Source organism: Arachis hypogaea, chromosome 18 (assembly GCF_003086295.3).
Source record: "Arachis hypogaea cultivar Tifrunner chromosome 18, arahy.Tifrunner.gnm2.J5K5, whole genome shotgun sequence".
NCBI lineage: Eukaryota > Viridiplantae > Streptophyta > Magnoliopsida > Fabales > Fabaceae > Arachis > Arachis hypogaea.
In genome coordinates, this window is record NC_092053.1 from 121,952,781 (window position 1) to 121,974,527 (window position 21,747).

Sequence of the window (21,747 nt, forward strand, 5' to 3'; positions counted from 1 at the left end):
TTCGAACAGGAAGAGGACATGGCAGCCGAAAATAATAATAATGCAAGGAGGATGCTTGGTGACTTTACTGCACCTAATTCCAATTTACATGGAAGAAGCATCTCCATTCCTGCCATTGGAGCAAACAATTTTGAGCTGAAACCTCAATTAGTTTCTCTGATGCAGCAGAACTGCAAGTTTCATGGACTTCCATCTAAAGATCATTTTCAGTTCTTAACTGAATTCTTGCAGATATGTGATACTGTTAAGACTAATGGAGTAGGTCCTGAAGTCTACAGGCTCATGCTTTTTCCTTTTGCTGTGAGAGACAGAGCTAAAATATGGTTGGACTCTCAACCTAAGGATAGCCTGAACTCTTGGAATAAGCTGGTCAAGGCTTTTTTAGCCAAGTTCTTTCCTCCTCAAAAGCTGAGTAAGCTTAGAGTGGATGTTCAGACCTTCAGACAGAAAGAAGGTGAATCCCTCTATGAAGCTTGGGAGAGATACAAAGAACTGACCAAAAAGTGTCCTTCTGACATGCTTTCAGAATGGACCATCCTGGACATATTCTATGATGGTCTGTCTGAATTAGCTAAAATGTCATTGGATACCTCTGCAGGTGGATCCATTCACTTAAAGAAAATACCTGCAGAAGCTCAAGAACTCATTGACATGGTTGCTAATAACCAGTTCATGTACACTTCTGAGAGGAATCCTGTGAGTAATGGGACGCCTATGAAGAAGGGAGTTCTTGAAATTGATACTCTGAATGCCATATTGGCTCAGAATAAAATATTGACTCAGCAAGTCAAAATGATTTTCCAGAGTCTGAATGGAATGCAAGCTGCATCCAACAGTACTCAAGAGGCATCTTCTGAAGAAGAAGCTTATGATCCTGAAAACCCTGCAATAGCAGAGGTGAATTACATGGGTGAACCTTATGGAAACACCTATAACCCCTCATGGAGAAATCACCCAAATCTCTCATGGAAGGATCAACAAAAGCCTCAACAAGGCTTTAATAATGGTGGAAGAAATAGGTTTAACAATAGTAAACCTTTTCCATCATCCACTCAGCAACAGACAGAGAACTCTGAACAAAATACCTCTAATTTAGCAAACTTAGTCTCTGATCTATCTAAGGCCACTGTAAGTTTCATGAATGAAACAAGGTCCTCCATTAGAAATTTGGAGGCACAAGTGGGCCAGTTGAGTAAAAGAATCACTGAAATCCCTCCTAGTACTCTCCCAAGCAATACAGAAGAAAATCCAAAAGGAGAGTGCAAGGCCATTGAATTGATCACCATGGCCGAACCTGTAAAGGAAGGAGAGGACGTGAATCCCAAGGAGGAAGACCTCCTGGGACATCCAGTGATCAATAAGGAGCTTCCCTCTGAGGAACCAAAGGAATCTGAGGCTCACCTAGAGACCATAGAGATTCCATTAAACCTTCTTATGCCATTCATGAGCTCTGATGAGTATTCCTCTTCTGAAGAGAATGAGGATGTTACTGAAGAGCAACTTACCAAGTACCTTGGTGCAATCATGAAGCTGAATGCCAAATTATTTGGTATTGAGACTTGGGAAGATGAACCTCCCTTGTTCACCAATGAACTAAGTGATCTGGATCAACTGACATTGCCTCAGAAAAAACAGGATCCTAGAAAGTTCATAATACCTTGTACCATAGGCAACATGATCTTTGAAAAGGCTCTGTGTGACCTTGGTTCAGGGATAAACCTCATGCCCCTCTCTGTAATAGAGAAACTAGGAATCTATGGGGTACAAGCTGCTAAAATCTCATTAGAGATGGTAGACAATTCAAGAAAACAGGCTTATGGACAAGTAGAGGACGTGTTAGTAAAGGTTGAAGGCCTTTACATCCCTGCTGATTTCATAGTCTTGGATACTGGGAAGAATGAGGATGAATTCATCATCCTTGGAAGACCCTTCCTAGCCACATCAAGAGCTGTGATTGATGTTGACAGAGGTGAATTAGTCCTTCAATTGAATGGGGACTCCCTTGTGTTTACAACTTAAGGTTATCCTTCTGTAAACATGGAGAGGAAGCATAAAAAGCTTCTCTCAAAACAGAGTCAACCAGAGCCCCCACAGTCAAACTCTAAGTTTGGTGTTGGGAGGCCACAACCAAACTCTAAGTTTGGTGTTGAACTCCCATATCCAAACTCTAGGTTTGGTGTTGGGGAGTCTCAACAATGCTCTGAACATCTGTGAGGCTCCATGAGAGCCCACTGTCAAGCTATTGACATTAAAGAAGCGCTTGTTGGGAGGCAACCCAATTTTTATTTAACTAATTTTATTGTTCTTTCATGTTTTATTAGGTTCATGATCATGTGGAGTCACAAAATAAATATAAAAATTAAAAACGGAATCAAAAACAGCAGAAGAAAAATCACACCCTGGAGGAGGATCTCACTGGCATTTAAACGCCAGTAAGAAGCATCTGGCTGGCGTTCAACGCCAGAACAGAGCATGGTTCTGGCGCTGAACGCCCAAAATGGGTAGCATCTGGGCGTTTGAACGCCAGAATTGCACCCTGGAGAAGAGCTGGCGCTGAACGCCCAGAACAAGCATAGTTCTGGCGTTCAACGCCAGAAATGGGCAACGAATGAGCGTTCAACGCCCAGAACAAGCACCAATCTGGCGCTAAACGCCCAGAGTTGTGTGCAAAGGCATTTTGCATGCTTAATTTGGTGCAAGGTTGTAAATCCTTGAACACCTCAGGATCTGTGGACCCCACAGGATCCCCACCTACCTCCACTCACTTCTTCTCACCCCTCTTTCACACAATCCCATAAACACTCTTCCCCAAAACTCTTCACCAGTCACCTCAATCTCTCTTCCCTATAACCACTTCACCACTCACATCCATCAACTCTTCCCCATAAACCTACCTCATAAACTCCACCCACCTTCAAAATTCAAAATCGATTTCCCACCCAAAACCCACCCTTATGGCCGAACCTTACCCCCCCTCCCTTCCCTATAAATAGCCCTCCATTCTTCCTCATTTTCACACAACACAACCTTTTCTTCCCCTTCTTGGCCGAAACACATCTCCCTCCTCTCCTCCATTTTTCTTCTTCTTCTTCATCTATTCTTTCTTTTCTTGCTCGAGGGCGAGCAATATTCAAAGTTTGGTGTGGTAAAAGCATAAGCTTTTTGTTTTTCCATTACCATTGATGGCACCCAAGACCGGAGAATCCTCTAGAAAAGGGAAAGGGAAGACAAAAGCTTCCACCTCCGAGTCATGGAAGATGGAAAGATTCATCTCCAAAGCTCATCAAGACCACTTCTATGATGTTGTGGCCAAGAAGAAGGTGATCCCCGAGGTCCCTTTCAAGCTCAAGAAAAATGAGTATCCGGAGATCCGACATGAAAGCCAAAGAAGAGGTTGGGAAGTTCTAACAAACCCCATCCAACAAGTCAGCATCCTAATGGTTCAAGAGTTCTATGCCAATGCATGGATCACTAGGAACCATGATCAAAGTAAGAACCCAAACCCAAAGAATTATATTACAATGGTTCGGGGGAAATACTTAGATTTTAGTCCGGAAAATGTGAGATTGGCGTTTAACTTGCCTATTATGCAAGGAGATGCACGCCCCTATACTAGAAGGGTCAACTTTAATCAAAGGTTGGACCAAGTCCTCATGGACATATGTGTGGAAGGAGCTCAATAGAAGATTGACTCCAAAGGCAAGCCGGTTCAATTAAGAATACTGGACCTCAAGCCTGTGGCTAGAGGATGGTTGGAGTTCATCCAACGCTCCATCATCCCCACTAGCAACCGATCTGAAGTTACTGTGGATCGGGCCATCATGATTCATAGCATCATGATTGGAGAGGAAGTAGAAGTTCATGAAGTCATCTCCCTTGAACTCTACAAAATAGCCGAAAAGCCCTCTCCTGGGGCAAGGCTAGCTTTTCCTCATCTTATTTGCCATCTATGTTACTCAGCTGGAGCTTTCATAGAAGGAGACATTCCCATTGAGGAAGAGAAGCCCATCACTAAGAAAAGGATGGAGCAAGCAAGAGAGCCCATTCATGGATCTCAAGAGACGCATGAAGCTCATCACCATGAGATCCCGGAGATGCCTCAAATGCATTTTCCTCCACAAAAGTATTGGGAGCAAATCAACACCTCCCTAGGAGAATTAAGTTCCAACATGGGACAATTAAGGGTGGAACATCAAGAGCACTCCATCATCCTTCATGAAATAAGAGAAGATCAAAAAGCAATGAGGGAGGAGCAACAAAGACAAGGAAGAGACATAGAAGAGCTCAAGGACATCATTGGTTCCTTAAGAAGGAAACGCCACCATCACTAAGGTGGACTCATTCCTTGTTCTTACATTCTCTGTTTTTCGTTTTCTCTATGTTAAGTGCTTATCCATGTTTGTGTCTTATTACATGATCATTAGTAGTTAGTAACTATGTCTTAAAGTTATGAATGTCCTATGAATCCATCACCTCTCTTAAATGAAAAATATTTTAATTCAAAAGAACAAGAAGTACATGAGTTTCAAATTTATCCTTGAACTTAGTTTAATTATATTGATGTGGTGACAATGCTTCTTGTTTTCTGAATGAATGCTTGAACAGTGTATATGTCTTTTGAAGTTGTTGTTTAAGAATGTTAAATATGTTGGCTCTTGAAAGAATGATGACAAGGAGACATGTTATTTGATAATCTGAAAAATCATAAAAATGATTCTTGAAGCAAGAAAAAGCAGCAAAGAACAAAGCTTGCAGAAAAAAAAAAGAGAAAGAAAAATAGCGAAAAAAAAAAAGAAAGCAAAAGCAAGCAGAAAAAACCAAAAGCTCTTAAAACCAAAAGGCAAGAGCAAAAAGCCAATAACCCTTAAAACCAAAAGGCAAGGGTAAATAAAAAAGATCCCAAGGCTTTGAGCATCAGTGGATAGGAGGGCCTAAAGGAATAAAATCCTGGCCTAAGCGGCTAAACCAAGCTGTCCCTAACCATGTGCTTGTGGCGTGAAGGTGTCAAGTGAAAACTTGAGACTGAGCGGTTAAAGTCAAGGTCCAAAGCAAAAGAAGAGTGTGCTTAAGAACCCTGGACACCTCTAATTGGGGACTTTAGCAAAGTTGAGTCACAATCTGAAAAGGTTCACCCAATTATGTGTCTGTGGCATTTATGTATCCGGTGGTAATACTAGAAAACAAAGTGCTTAGGGCCACGGCCAAGACTCATAAAATAGTTGTGTTCAAGAATCATCATACTGAACTAGGAGAATCAATAACACTAGTTCCTATAGATGTCAATCATTCTGAACTTCAATGGATAAAGTGAGATGCCAAAACTATTCAAGAGGCAAAAACCTACAAGTCCCGCTCATTTAATTGGAGCTATGTTTCATTGATAGTTTGGAATTTATAGTATATTCTCTTCTTTTTATCCTATTTGATTTTCAGTTGCTTGGGGACAAGCAACAATTTAAGTTTGGTGTTGTGATGAGCGGATAATTTATACGCTTTTTGGCATTGTTTTTAGTATGTTTTTAGTAGAATCTAGTTACTTTTAGGGATGTTTTCATTAGTTTTTATGTTAAATTCACATTTCTGGACTTTACTATGAGTTTGTGTGTTTTTCTGTGATTTCAGGTATTTTCTGGCTGAAATTGAGGGACTTAAGCAAAAATCAGATTCAGAGGTTGAAGAAGGACTGCTGATGCTGTTGAATTCTGACCTCCCTGCACTCAAAATGGATTTTCTGGATATACAGAACTCAAAATGGTGCGCTTCTAATTGCGTTGGAAAGTAGACATCCAGGGCTTTCCAGCAATATGTAATATTCCATACTTTGATCGAGTTTAGATGACATAAAAGGGCGTTGAACGCCAGTTCTACGCTGCTGTCTGGAGTTAAACGCCAGAAACACGTCACAAGCCAGAGTTGAACGCCAGAAATACGTTACAAACTGGCGTTCAACTCCAAGAATGACCTCTGCACGTGTAACATTCAAGCTCAGCCCAAGCACATACCAAGTGGGCTCCAGAAGTGGATTTATGCATCAATTACTTACTTCTGTAAACCCTAGTAGCTAGTTTATTATAAATTAGACTTTTTACTATTGTATTAGACATCTTGGGACGTCTGGTTCTTAGATCATGGGGGCTGGCCATTCGGCCATGCCTGAACCTTTCACTTATGTATTTTCAAACGGTAGAGTTTCTACACTCCATAGATTAAGGTGTGGAGCTCTGCTGTTCCTCAAAGATTAATGCAAAGTACTACTATTTTTCTATTCAATTCAACTTATTCCGCTTCTAAGATATTCATTCGCACTTCAACCTGAATGTGATGAACGTGACAATCATCATCATTCCCTATGAACGCGTGCCTGACAACCACTTCTGTTCTACCCTATATTGAATGAGTATCTCTTGGATCTCTTAATCAGAATCTTCGTGGTATAAGCTAGATTGATGGTGGCATTCATGAGAGTCCGGAAAGTCTAAACCTTGTCTGTGGTATTCCGAGTAGGACTCTGGGATTGAATGACTGTGACGAACTTCAAACTCGCGATTGCTGGGCGTAGTGACAGACGCAAAAGGAGGGTGAATCCTATTCCAGTATGATCGAGAACCTCAAATGATTAGCCGTGCTGTGACAGAGCATTTGGACCATTTTCACAAGAGGATGGGAAGTAGCCATTGGCAATTTTTATCTCTCTGAACACAGAAATGATTTTGCCTCTGAACGCACATTCAGGAGAAGCTAAAATTTGTAGCTTCTGCGTTTCACGTTCACGGTTGCGGATTACCCTTGGAAAATTAGGTGAAAATTTTATTTCTTTTTTACCAACCCTACCCTTCATTTTTCTTCTATAAAAAAGATACCAGTAACTATTATCTTCACAGTAGTTCTTTGTAGTTCTTCCTACTTCTTCATAGTTCTTCGTTTTAATTTTTTTTTCATCAAAATCGTTCAGATTTGTTTCAATCACTAGCAAATTGAATATTTTAATTTTTTAATTATTTTTAGTACTCATTTTTATATTTTAATTTTTATATTTTTTATTGTATTTTTTATTTATATGATAAATATTTTTTATATTATTTGTGTAGTGTTCTGATTTCTCATATTATGTTTTTATGAGTTTTTTTTTATCATTTACTATACTATTTTTTATATGTATATTTTTTATAAATTTTTTTATTTTTGTTTGGCTTTGTTCATATGATTTTTTATTTATTTTATTGTATTTTTTTTATTCATATGACAAATGTTGTTGACTTTTTTTATGATATTTTTATTATTTTTTGTTCATATGAATTTTTTTCTATCCTTTACTATATTGTATTTATGTTGTGTATGAAATTTTTTATTTTTTTATTTGATTTTATTCATATGAATTTTATTTACTTTTTATTGTATTTTTTTTTCATATGATATATGTTGTTGGTTTTATGTAATTTTTATTATTTTTTATTTATATGATTTTTTTCTATTCTTTGATGTACTCTATTTTTGTTTTGTATTATTTTTTTTATTCTGATTTCGTAAAATTTTAATTGTAATTATTATATACTATAGTTATTATAAAAAATTTGTATAATATAAATTATGATCCTATAAAAAAAGAAAATAAATAAATAAATAAATAAATAAATAATTATAAGTAACAATAGAGTTATAAATAATAAAAATTTATAGTCCAAAATAATACTAAATTAAAGAGTACTGACACTACTAAAAAAATTATAGAATATTTTTTTGTTTGACATTATAAAATTTATAGTACTCTCTTTCATATTTTTATTTTTTATTGTATTTATTTTATTTATATGATAAATATTTTTTATATTATTTTTGTTACTGTTCTTATTTTGCATGTATATAAAAAAATTATTTAAATTGATGTCTCTTTTAGTAATTTTTCATCTAAAAGTGATTTTGAGTAGTATAATCTAAATAACATTTATTTTACTATAATCAATTTTGATATAAGGATTGCCAAACATAAATCACGTTAACCCAAACTTACTTTTCATCAAAATCAATTTTACAAAATCAATTTTATACAAATTCCCATTAACAAACTGTGATCCAAACACACACAAAGTAGGAGTATATTTCAAATTACCCAAGTCACTATGTACAAGTTCTAACAATTCATGTTGCCTGTTAACTTGTTTAAAAGATTTCTTAGTCAATTTTGTTTCAACATATACATCACATTTATCTAAATAAGAATTATCAAACTTACTGATTAAACCCATTTCTTTTAATTTCAAAATATATACATTAACATGTCCAACTCTATTATGCCAAACATTAAGAGAATCAACCAAATAAATATAAATTGAATTTTCTCCTTTATTATTATCAATAACGTTTAAAACAAACATACCATCATTTTAGGAACCTTTTCCTATATAGGCATCATTCTTAAACAACATGACAATATTATTATCAAAAGTTACCTTGACCTTGGGGTTGTTGAGAAGTGAACTGACACAAGATAATATTTGATGGCCGAAACGTAAAGTAAATCTGATAATACAAGAATTTTTCAAATGTCATTTTTATTGACACCTTACTGATAAACCACTATTTTATAGTTTATCTTGTGCTTAATCGGGTGGTTTTTATCAAGACTTTGCACACTTATTCATACTAATTGTATGGTTTTATATTTTCCTTCCTAATCTTATGCTATGATTGAAAACATGTTTCTTGGGCCTTTAAATTGCTAATTTTAATCCTCTCTTATTACCATTCGATGCCTTGATATATGTGTTAAGTGATTTCAAGATTTATAAGGCAGGAATGGTTTAGATGATGGAAAGAAAGCATACAAAAGTGGAAGGAATACAAGTTGAAGAAATTGCTAAGCTGTCCAGCCTGACCTCTTCGTACTTAACTGACCGTAACTTAAGCTACAGAGGTCCAAATGAGGCGGTTCCAGTTGCGTTGGAAAGATAACATCCGGGGCTTCGAAATAATATATAATTTACCATAATTTTCCTGAAGATAAGTGATGCACACGCGTGGATCTTCGCAAATTCAGCGACCTGTACGTTTCTGAATTCGCCCCAGCGATTTCTAGACTGTTTCTGACCTAGTTTTCGGCCCAAAAAATATAGATTAGAGGCTATAAAGTGAGGGAATCCATTCATTCATTCAGACAAGATTCATTATTCACAATTTTAGGTTTTAGATGTAGTTTTCTATATTAGAGGCTATAAAATGGGGGATCTCTCCTCTATCTAGGTTTTAGGATTTAGGATTTCTCTTAGTTTTAGGTTTATTTCTTCTCAATTCCATGTTCAATGTTCCTTTAATTTAGTTTCTCTTCTACTTTTATTTATTCTAGTACTTTGGTTTATCTATTTCACTTGTTAATTACTTATTTTTCCAATTTGGTTTATGAACCTTCCAATGTTAGATTTGATTTTATATTTAATTACAATTTGAGGTATTTCATATTTATGATTTTAGTTTAGCTTTTTACATTCCTAGCTTGAATTGATTAATTGGTGACACTTGAGTTATCAAACTCCTTTGTTGATTGATAATTGGAATTTGCTGGTTGATTTGGATCCCTCTAAAGCTAGTCTTTCCTTAGGAGTTGACTAGGATTTGAGGAATCAAATTAATTAGTCTACTTGAATTTTCTTTATTTAGTAAAGGTTAACTAAGTGGGAGTAATGAACAATTCTCATCACAATTGATAAGGATAACTAGGATAGGATTTCCAGTTCTCATACCTTGCAAGGGTTTTCATGATTATTAATTTACTTTCTTGCCAATTTATTTCCTTATTTCCTTATTCAAAAACTCCAAAAAGATAATCTTCCATAACCAATAATAAATTACACCTCCCTGCAATTCCTTGAGAGATGACCCGAGGTTTAAATACTTCGGTTATCAATTTTATTAGGGGTTTGTTACTTGTGACAACCAAATTTTTGTACGAAAGAATTCTCTGTTGGTTTAGAAACTATACTATCGACGAGAACTTATTTGTGAATTTCTTTACTAGCAGAAATCCGTTCGTCAAAATGGCGCTGTTGCCGGGGAATTGCAAACGTGTGCCTTATTATTGGTTATTATAAATATTTGCTTTTTCGTTTCTTTGTTAGTGTTTCTAGTTTAAGGAGTTTATTTTCATTAATTTCTATTAGTTTTTATTTCATTTGCTACTATGAATTCTCACCCCTCTGGCTTTAAGTTTGATTCCAATGTTGTTGTAAGGAATGGAAGCTATAATGAGAACAGACATCAAGGTTAGAAGAATCAAAGATGGGAGGAGCCACAAGGATTTGATCAACCCTCTTGGCAACAAGCCCCTCCAATGCACTATAACTAACAACCATTCTGTGATGCATACCAAGACAATAGTTATGGTGGACCCTTTTGTGACAAACCACCTCCACCAAATTACTATGGTCAAGAGCCATTCCAGGGAGCGTACCAAGATGATGAATATGGTGGACCCCCTTGTAGTTACCAACAAGCCCCACCATATGCTTATGAACCACCTCCCCAACATACCTTTGAACCACCATACTCACAAGCCCCTTTACACCATTCACCTCCATATATGATCCTAACCCTTATCCACCATACCAACCACCCTATGAACTGTATGAACCATACATAGAGCCACCCCAATTCCAACCCAATTACTCGCAAGAACCACCACCTCCATATACACCATGTCCATATCCATCAATCTAAGAGCACTATGATCCTACTTATGATAGCCGAGCGCAACAAGAATCAAAGGATCGTCTCAAGGAAACAGTGGATCGATTTCATGCAACCCTTCATCAATTGGATCAAGCGATAATTCGATTAGCTTCCCAACGTTCAGACACTCAAGGAACTCCCACGGCTTCATGTGGAGAATCTACTGAAGAATGCAGCATGAAGGAGAAGCTAGAAACTCCGGTGGACAGTGAGCAGCATGACTTTGTATTGGAACAATTGGAGGAAGCCATAATCGTTGAAGAGGAAGAAGTGGTCGAAGACTTAGGAGATACAGAACGTCCATGGGAAAGCCCAGTCATAGAGCCCCCTTCTAAGGAGTTTGAATTTGATGTTGAGGAGGGTGTACAACCTCCAAGGCATATCATGGTTGAAGACTTTGAAGGGAATGATCAAGAGATGGATTCAATCATTGATGAATTCTTATCTACATTTGAATCCTCTCCCATTGGACTTGACATGGAGATTAAAGAAGAAGAAGCACAACCTCCCATGCCCTTGGTGAACAATGAAGAAGAGATCGAATTGGAAGAAAGCTACCAAGAGGAAGAAGTTGATATTGAAGAAGCTTGCAAAGAGGTGGAAGTTGTCAAAGAAGAGCCCAAGGGAATGGAGCTGGAGATCACCTTGCCAAGGTTGTTGGAGACATCTCCCCCAAAGCCATCACCATCCATCCCTTCATTCAAGTGGGTAAATATCTCATCTCTAAGCTTAATTAGCCCACTTGAATATGCTTTTCTTGAGACGGATGGGCAACTTAGAGCTCTTTGTGGCTATAAGAGTAAGAGGGAGATGGTCAGTGGTTGGCAACACAATCCTAGGTTCATTATGGTAGGAAGCTTACGGTTGAATTATCATGGTTGGAAGAATACTAAATTGTATGGGTCTAGGAAGCTGTTTGGATGCCTCAGTGAGAATTCGAATTGCTTACCACCCAGTTGGAACAAAGATGGTCAACAAGAAGACGGGTGCAAAAGCAAGGTTTGGGACCCCAGAATTCAGTCTAGCAATCAACACTCTTGGGGCCTTGTCACTTGCTTAATCTTGCTTGAAGGCTCTTTGCACCTAGTTTGGGATCCCGGAAGCCATTGGAATTACAAACATTGGTGGGGATTCCTGGATGAGTTCAAGCACAAGCCACCATAACAAGGGGCTCACCGAATGTCCAACTTAAGGACTATAACTAAAAGTGGTAGGTGGGAGACAACCCACCATGGTATAATCGTTCTTTTTTATTCTTAATCTTATTTTATTTTATTTTTACTAGTGTTCATTCATAATTTTTGCATATTCACCTGCATTCTGCATACACATAAAAAAAAGAAAAAAAAGGGGGCAAACCACGCGTGCGCGCAGGCCACGTGTGGGCGTCGATAGCAATCTCGCTCCCCCATCCAACGAACAGAAAATTGTGATGGAATCGTGCGGCTGGTGTGCTCTGCGCACAATTCGACCCACGCGTACGCGTCAAGCACGCGCACGCGTGGATAGGAAAATCGGCGTAAATAGTATTTTGGACAGAAAGTTGTGCTGCCCCCACGCTGGAACTGTGCTAAAGGCAGAAGGTCATCCACGCGTACGCGTCCCTGATGCGTGCGCGTCCTTTTACTTCCAAGACCACCCACGCGTACGCGTGGGCGACGCGTACGCGTCACATGGCGAATACAGTTCTCACGTGCACGCGTGCCTTGCGCGCGTGCGTCGCGTCCCGACTTTTCATTCCCTTCTCCTTTCTTCCTTCATTCTTCTTATTGCATTTAATCATTTTTCTTTCTTCAAAAATTTTTCTCTCATGCTTAGTTATTTATGGTTTCTTTTTCATTCTTTTCTTTTTCTTCATGCATTTTTATGTTGGTGTTGGAACTTTATTTGGGTCTTATATTATTATACTTGAGCCTGTGGATATCATCAATAGTGATTTGATAATTAATATTAATTTTTGTGGTTGCATGCATGTTTGGAATTCTTGCTTTCCCTAACATATTTTACATGCATACCAAGTGTTTGTGAAAAGCCCGTATGGCATTGTGAATTCTTAATTATTCTATTCTTCTACTCTAATGCCTGTTTTTCACAAAATCCTTCCAATATTTTATTAATGAAATATGATTGTCAATACAAACGTTATTGTTAGTTTGTTACGAGTGATAATCCATTTTGGCTTTTAATGCTTGATCTACGCTACTCATGCCTTTGCCAGCATGCCAATAAACATCTTGCATTTAATGGCCTCAATTTATCATGCTATATTTCCATTGATGTCCTAATTGCATAGAGTCGCGACCATGTGTTAACGACATTCTTCTTTACCTTGGCATGATTATCACTCGTACTGCCCTCTTCCTTGCTCTATCCCTTTGAATTCATGCCCCTTTCTCTTTTCCCTTTTCAGGATGGCCACCAGAAAGGGTACAGAGAGAGCCTCTAATAAGCCACCAGCGAGGAGAGGAACGAAAAGCACAAGCACCTTCAACAAATCAGCTGCTCCCTCAGATACTTCAGAGGTTGGACCGGCTTAACCGGCAGGCAAAGCAAATGGAGCGCCGTAACAAGCGCCGATTTACATACCTCAAGGAGCTGATTGTTGGCAACCACCTACCTGAAGAAGAACCAGACACTCTAGACTCCACCTTACCTACCAGCACCGGGAGCCATGACGACCCCGACTGTGGTGATGCTGTTACCAACCCCCCTTTGTTCCTAACTGATGGCACCGAGGACGGTGCCAAGCTTTAAGTGTGGGGAGGTCGGTCAGTACCTGACTTTCGGAGGTAATTGTTTTTCTCAACACCAATAGGTTATTTTTCTTTTGTTAGGATATGATAGATTGCATAGTAATAAGTGTTTGCATGTATGTTCTACTTGGTTGAAAAATAATAAGTTTCTTTTTAAGACCCTATTTTTTAAAAGAAAAAATGTCACTAATTCAAATTAAAATTTTGGGTTAAATTTGTTTGAAGATTGTAATTTGGAACATAGTTTATAGCTAAGAACACACAACCTGTGAGATTTTGAGCTTAATTACATGGTTACATTATTTAACCATAATATTTTATTCTTGTATGTTTTCTTCTCTATGACTGCAATCTATATTTTGTTCCATTCTATATGTCCATTGTTTAGTATATTTACATGCTTGCATATGATTGAGGCCATCATTTGTTATTAGCTCACTTATCTCGAATAGCCTATCCTTTCAATTATCTTTGTTAGCCACCTTGAGCCTTTTAATCCCCCTTTGTTCTATATTTTACCACATCACTAGCCTTAAACGAAAAAAATAAGTAATTACCTGATTTGAATATTTGGTTGGCTTAAGTTAGAGATTGTGTATAAATTAAGTGTGGAAAACTGTGGGAACTTGGGTTGATGAAAGTATACAGTGTTTCATTGACAAAATATTGAGAATTTGGGTACCTACTCATGTAAGACTAGAAAAATTAAAAATCCATGTGCATTGATATGTTATGTTTACTTTTATATTTTTAATCAATAGAAAAAAATAAATATAAAAAAAAGGAAAAAGAAAAAATATATATATATATATACAATATAAATAAATAAATTAAATAAATAAATAAGGGGATAAAATTACCCCAATGTTAAGTTCAATAAAAGATCAATGCATATGTGGTAAAACTAAAGAAAAGTTGATACATGAGTATGTGATGCAAAAGTGGGAATTTTGGGCAACTAGGCACAATTTTAGAGTTACATAGAGTGTGTGTGTGTGTGTGTGTTAGGTGAGAACTTAGGTTAATTAAAGATTCATATTTTAGCTCACTTGGCCATACATGTACCCTTACTTTTACCTTAGCCCCATTACAACCTTGAAAATACCTCATGATGTTTGTATTGGTATACTAAATATTTGTTGATTGGTTAGATGAAGAATAAAGTTTAGAAAGCATAATTAGAGAAGAGTAGAGTGATTCACCTTAGACACTTGATAGATTAGAGTGCATATACACTACAAGTGAGGGTTCAATGCTTGATTCTATGTTCCCCGCTTTCATGAGCTATCTTCTTACAAGTTTATTTGTCTTTTATTGTATAATTTGAATTAGTAAAATCTGATTTATGTTTGTCTTGAAGAGCTTATTTATTTTTAACCAAGTAGGTAGAAACATCTTAGTATGTAGTTGCATTCATATAGATAGGTTGCATTTCATACATTCTACCATTCCTCTTCACTCCTTTATAGCTTCTCTTGAGCTTAGCATGAGGACATGCTAATGTTTAAGTGTGGGGAGATTGATAAACCACTATTTTATGCTTTATCTTGTGCTCAATTGAGTGGTTTTTATCAAGTCTTTGCACACTTGTTCATACTAATTGCATGGTTTTACATTTTTCTTCCTAATCTTGTGCTATAATAGAAAACATGTTTCCTGGGCCTTTAAATTGCTAATTTTAATCCTCCCTTATTACCATTTTATGCCTTGGTATGTGTGTTAAGTGATTTCAGGATTTATAAGGCAGGAATGGCTTAGAGGATGGAAAGGAAGCATGCAAAAGTGGAAGGAATACAAGAAGTTGAAGAAATTGCTAAGCTGTCCAGCCTGACCTCTTCATACTTAACTGGCCATAACTTGAGTTACAAAGGTCCAAATGAGACGGTTCCAGTTGCGTTGGAAATCTAACATCCGGGGCTTCGAAATAATATATAATTTGCCATAATTTCCCTGAAGATAAGTGACACGAATGCGTGAATCCACGCGCACACGTGGATCTGTGCAAATCCAGCGACCTGTACGTTTCTGAATTCGCCCCCAGCAATTTCTGGGTTGTTTCTGACCCAGTTTTCGACCCAGAAAATACAGATTAGAGGCTATAAAGTGGGAAAATCTATTCATTCATTTAGACAAGATTCATTATTCATAATTTTAGGTTTTAGATGTAGTTTTCTAGAGAGAGAGGATCTCCTCTCTCCTCTCTCTAGGTTTTAGGATTTAGGATTTCTCTTAGTTTTAGGTTTATTTCTTCTCAATTTCAGGTTCAATGTTCCTTTAATTTAGTTTCTCTTCTACTTTTATTTATTCTAGTACTTTAGTTTATCTATTTCACTTGCTAATTACTTATTTTCCCAATTTGGTTTATGAACCTTCCAATGTTAGATTTGATTTTATATTTAATGCAATTTGAGGTATTTCATATTTATGATTTTAATTTAGCTTTTTACATTCCTAGCTTGAATTGATTAATTGGTGACACTTGAGTTATCAAACTCCTTTGTTGATTGATAATTAGAATTTGCTGGTTGATTTGGATCCCTCTAAAGCTAGTCTTTCCTTAGAAGTTGACTAGGATTTGAGGAATCAAATTAATTAGTTCACTTGACTTTCCTTTATTTAGTAAGGGTTAACTAAGTGGGAGTAATGAATAATTCTCATCACAATTGATAAGGATAACTAGGATAGAATTTGCAGTTCTGATACCTTGCAAGGGTTTTCATGATTATTAATTTATTTTCTTGCCAATTTATTTCCTTGTTTCCTTATTCAAAAATCCCAAAAAGATAATCTTCCATAACCAATAATAAATTACACCTCCCTACAATTCCTTGAGAGATGACCCGAGGTTTAAATACTTCGGTTATCAATTTTATTAGGGGTTTGTTACTTATGATAACCAAATTTTTGTACGAAAGAATTCTCTGTTGGTTTGGAAACTATACTAGCAACGAGAACTTATTTGTGAATTTCTTTACTAGTAGAAATCCATTCGTCACTTACCTTTACCTAAAATAGGAACCTTGCTAGAATTCCCTAGGTAAACAACTTCATTCCCATTATTTATGGGAGTAAAATCGAAAAATAATTTTTTTTTTATCACAAATGTGCTTTGTGGTGCCAGAGTCCACAACTCAACCCTTGGAGTTCTTCACTAGATAGCATTTAGAAACCATTACCATTATGACTTCATCATTTTTGTAGTTTGCTATGTTTGTAACTATCTTTTCTCCCCGTTTCTATTATTGCTTCTATCTTCTTGATTGTTATTTCTTTTTATTCTACAAATTGATGCAAAGTGTCCAATCCTACCACAAATAAAACAAGCACTTTTTTTCTTTTGGAGGTTTCTTGAAATGAGACTTGGTCATTTTATTATGAAATTTGTTTTCATGATCCAAATGATTTTTGTGCACAATTTTAGCAATATTGACTTTAGCATACACTTCTTTATTATATTGTTCATTAGTCGTAGTTTTATTTTATCCTCTATTTTAATATGTACTATGATCTCTTGCAAATTCATGATTTTTCTCTTTTGCATGAAACTCAATTTATAATCTTTTCATGAATTCGGCAATTTATCAACAAAGTTTGAGGAGATAAGCCTCAAAGTGGTCCCTGAAGTTACACTCGAGTCTCATAGTAGTCCCTGAACTTAAAAATTACCCATATTCGTCCCTGAAGTTGCACTCCGGGACTCAGATTCATCCTTCCGACACATTTCGTCTACCTGGCACCACCGAAAAGCTGATCTGGACTCCTTCGTGACACGCTGGCCAGATAACGCTTAGATGACGTGGATTAGTAAACTTTTATAGTGCAATTTGGTCCCTAAATCAAAATTAAAAATTTTAATTCCCAAATTTAATTATCATTCCCTTCTCTACAGTAATCCCTTTTTTCTCTACAGGCATAGATCTTCATATCCCAAATTCACAAGATTTTTCTTTTTGTTTATTTTTAGTTGAAGTATCTTATAACAATAACAATGTAATACCCGGTCTAATCAAAATTAATTAAATAATAAGTTAAATAAGAGCGAATATGGTTGGAAGATTTGGCAATTGGAATTTGATAATTTAAATATGATATTTGGATTCAGTGAATTTTTCTGAGTCGGAAAACATAGTTTTCTACGTAAAAGCGCGCAGTAGAATTTTGACCGGCAGTACCGGCTAAGATCTGTCTGGTACTACAGCTGAGAAAATTGATTATGAGTAAATAAGATTAGGAAATGAGGAATTATAATTAGGGAAGGTAGAAATATCTAAAGTGCGATTTAGAGCGCTAATCTTAAAGGTTTTAGCCCAAAATTGGGCCAACGGACAAAAATAAGTGAACCGGGCCTAAGTGGGCCCAAGACCCAACATATATAAACATTAGTTATGAGCATTTCAGCTCATTTTACCCTAAAAAGAAGGGTTGAGGCGCTGAAATTGAGAAGAGAGAAAATCTAACTCTCTTTGATCTTCAAACCACCATAACTTGAGCTATGGAACTCCGATTGACGAGCCGTTTACGGCCACGCGTCGCTCTTTTCATCCTCTACAATTCTATCTAAGTTTTGTGGTGAGTATTCCATTAATCTCTGTCCAGTTTTCGAAATTCCCCACTGTTACACGTTTTTGGGTAGTTAGTGTTGAAATCTTGTGATTTTGGGTGTTTAGGGATACTCCAACATGGATTCTAAGTGGGTTCTATCCCTACTTCATATGGGCTGAGATAAGAAGTGCTCAAACCCTTGTGATTTGTCATTTTTATGAGCCCTAGGTTGATGTATGTATGTGATATTGGTTATGTTAGTGTATTTGGTGATGTTGGTGCACAATTGGGAGATTGGTATTGCTTGAAGAGCTTTGGTAAGGCTTGGAGCTAAGGTTGGTGAAGACTTCCAAAGAAGAGGCTCAATTGGTTTGGCTACAAGAGGTACGGTTTAAGTTTCATTTAAGTACCGTGTGTTGTGATGAAAATTCCTAGGCTAGATGCCCCTAGGATTAAGTTTGGATTGTCTAAATGATTGGTACTAATATACATAGTTGGTATGTAATGTGAATTAATGATTGGGTTGAGAATTGTGTGGCCTTGTATGCTTGGTGTATTGAGAATTTGATGTACTGGGTAATGGGTATTGATTTGTAGTTTATGCATTTAAATTGTGAAAATTGGGCCGGAGGCCATGAATTTTGGGCCGGAGGCCGGAAAGAGGTAAGAAAGGTAAGTCGATGTGTGCATTGTATGATGGCACGAGTGATTGGATGAATTTCAGATAATGAATATATGAATGATTAGGTTGGTTATTGAATAATAATGTTTGAGGAGTTGAAGTGTGGAATTTGGTAATTTTGGGTGAAATTATGTAGATGAGGTATGTTTGGTTTGGTTGAGATATATTATGTGGTCATATATGTGAATATGATTATTGATGCCTTGATGGTATGATGATGCATTAGAGATATGTATGTTATGATATATGCTTGAAGAATGATTAAGGTTGATTTGTGGATGAAACCACGTGATAGTGAGTATGATATTGATTATGTATAATGATGGTTGATTGGAAATGGTATTATTGGAAATTGGGATGAGGAAGGATGTATGACATGATATTGTGTTTGTCCTTTAGCCATTTGATTGAGAAGTGTTAAAATGGTTGGATGTGGTTTTGGGAATCTTGGTGAAGTGTCAATGTGTGAGTTGAGGATGGCTTGATGTTGATTTTGGTACATTTTGATTGATTTCAAAAAGGGTTGAAATTGGCATGTTTTGGTTGATTTTGAAAATAGTTGAAAATAGCTTGTTTTGAAAATGGCACCTTGTGGTTTTGTATGAAAACATGATTTTTGGGCATATTTTGATGGGACATAACTTGGACTACGGATCTCTGTTTTGTACCAAATTTGTTTAGAAATGAAATTGGATCCGGGATGTCCATGCCGTTCGAAGAACGGGTGAAAAACGATTTAAAATGAGAGTTATGTCCGTCGAAAGATTGGGGGTTGAATCTGTAAATTCTGCAGCTTTTAACTTAGAAAATTTTTAGCAGAATGACCCTCCGCGCGTAGGCGCACTTGGCGCGTACGCACCGTTCTTCAAGAAAGCACCATCCACGCGTGCGCGTGGTGTGCGCGGGAGCGTCGATGCGCTGCACCAAATGCCCAGCCATTTTCCCGAGAGTTGTGCCAGTTTTGTGCCTGGGGCACAAATGTATCCACGCGTACGCGTGGCTGACGCGTGCGCGTCGTTTGGCTATTTTTCAACCCGCGCGTCCGCGCGTATGACACTTGCGCGTCGATGAGTTTTGTGGCCATCCACGCGTGCGCGTGGAGTGCGCGTACGCGTGGCCCTGTTTTCATGCCAAAGTTGATTTTTGAGTTTTTAAAGCCAAATCTCATACTTCTAAGCCTCCGATCTCGCCCCTTATGTATTAAATCATTATGATATGCCTAGCAATGAGAAAGGAGCTAGGAGATGTGGTAACTTGCGAGTGAAGCAAGGGGAAAGGTTACGATCAATGATGATCAAAGATGATTATATGAGATATGGAGGATGACGGTGGAAGTACCGTGTATGCCATGAGGCGAAGGGCTATATTTATTGATAAATGTCCGGTTCTTGATTGAACCATAAGCCGAATGGCTGAGTTATTGCCGGGTTACGGCAAAGCCATTACTGTTTATGGCTGAGTATAAATGCATATATGATTAATGAATGAATGTGTTAAATGGATAATAATGATAAATGCTAAAATATGATGTGTGACCCCGGGTAGTAGGCAGTGGCGTTGTCCACTTGCTCCGGGTATGAGACGGGAAAGGATGTTTATGATAAATGAGTTTAATTATGGAGTTTTGAATAAATGTGTATTTGTGATACCTGGGTAGTAGTAAGGGTGGTGGTTCATCCCGCTTACTCCAGGTTTATGTTTGAGATTTGATAACAGTGATGATTGTTTCTAAACTGAACGAATGTATGTTTTGAGATCCTGGGTAGTAGCAAGGGTTGTGGTTCGTCCCACTTGCTCCAGGTCAGAAATTGTGACGCCTGGGTAGTAGCGGCAGTAGTGGTGAATCCACTCGCTCCAGGTTGAGCTTTTAAACACCCGCCTGGGTAGTAGCCGCAGTAGTGGTTATTCCACTGGCTCTGGGTTGAGCGCGTAGTAGCAATGGGGTTGTAGCTCAAACCTACTTGCTCCGCGATGGGTGTTTTTGTCCAATGGTTAGCTACCAGGACATGTCGGGTTGGCTATATAACCGACAGATGATATCATCGGCCATAGGGCAGGCATTCATCATTTGCATATGTTTGAATTGTTTGGGTTTGCCTCTTTGTTTGGATTTCTACATCATATATGCCATGTTACCTGACTATATGCTACTTGTTCTACTTGTACCATATTTGTATATTACTTGCCTGTATTGCTTATGTTTGTGCAACTGAGAGGCCCCTCATGCTGGTGTCGGTGGGTGTTGAGGGCTGTTCTTGAGGAGATGAATTGATGATGCGATTGCATGATGATGATGATTATTGAATGAGATAATTGGAGCTCCCTGGGTAGACGCAGTGACGTGGTTTCACTAGCTCCAGGCGAGGGTATAATGTATTGATATAGAATTGCTGAGGCAGAACAACTGGTGATGGTTTTGCTTATGATTCTGAGTCTGATTCGTGGAAGAGTCAGCGAGTTGGGAAACATGTGAAACATGAATTAGATTTAGCACTCCCTTATGACAGTTGCCTATTCATGGTTTAGTGAGAACCTAGGATAAATAATTGGTGAAGAAGTTTAGGATGCTTAGTAAGTTTTTACTGCAGTGCATTGTATTTATTTGGCACTTTTACCGTACTGGGAACCCATGGGCCCGGGGTTCTCATTCCGTATATATCTCTTGTTTTTCAGATACAGGTCCAGGTGCTCAGAAGTGAGTTGTGGGTCGTCTGAGAGACGGCGAAGATCTTTATTTTCTCTACCCTGTGTTTTGCTTAGAATCTCTCCACCTTTGTTTTGGAAAGATTATATTATGTATTGAACTCTTTGAATTTGCCTATAGAGGCTCTCATGTTTCCTTCGGGAGAGATTAGGATATACTGTTGTCAACTACTTTCATACTGTACCCTAGCCGGCCTAAACTTCGCGGGTCGCGACTAGTGGCTATTTACTTATGTTATATATATCTATCTGTTATCTATATCTTAATCTCCTCTACGCCTTGTCCGTATATCGTTTTCGGCTTCACGGTTTATCTTTTGTTGTCGAAACGTGAGTGATACGTCTTCG

General features: G+C 37.5%; 1 non-coding gene across 1 annotated transcript; it reads right to left on the bottom strand.

Annotated features, from left to right (window-relative positions):
- Positions 1 to 414: 414 nt before the first annotated feature.
- Positions 415 to 522, bottom strand: LOC112774868 (small nucleolar RNA R71). The gene has a single exon (XR_003189325.1). It is a non-coding gene; the product is annotated as a small nucleolar RNA R71 (small nucleolar RNA).
- Between the last annotated feature and the right edge of the window lie 21,225 nt (positions 523 to 21,747).